This window comes from Nycticebus coucang, chromosome 22 (assembly GCF_027406575.1).
Source record: "Nycticebus coucang isolate mNycCou1 chromosome 22, mNycCou1.pri, whole genome shotgun sequence".
Lineage (NCBI taxonomy): Eukaryota > Metazoa > Chordata > Mammalia > Primates > Lorisidae > Nycticebus > Nycticebus coucang.
In genome coordinates, this window is record NC_069801.1 from 22,150,354 (window position 1) to 22,150,627 (window position 274).

Here is a 274-nt window from a genome sequence, read left to right on the forward strand (position 1 = left end):
CAGGCGCTCGGTCACATGATTCTTGGAGGTCCGCCTCTCTAGCCCTGCGGGTCCTCCACCCCCAGCTACCCTTAAAGGTCTCCCAACTCAAGAGAATTTTAACCTAGGTGGATATTTTAATTTAAATGAAATATACATTATATATAATTAACTACTTTAATATGAACAATTTAGTGGCCTTTCGAACATTCACAATGTTGTGCAACCACCACCTCTATCTACTTCCAAACTAGTTTCATCACCTCAAAAGAAGACCTAATATCCGCTAAGCAGT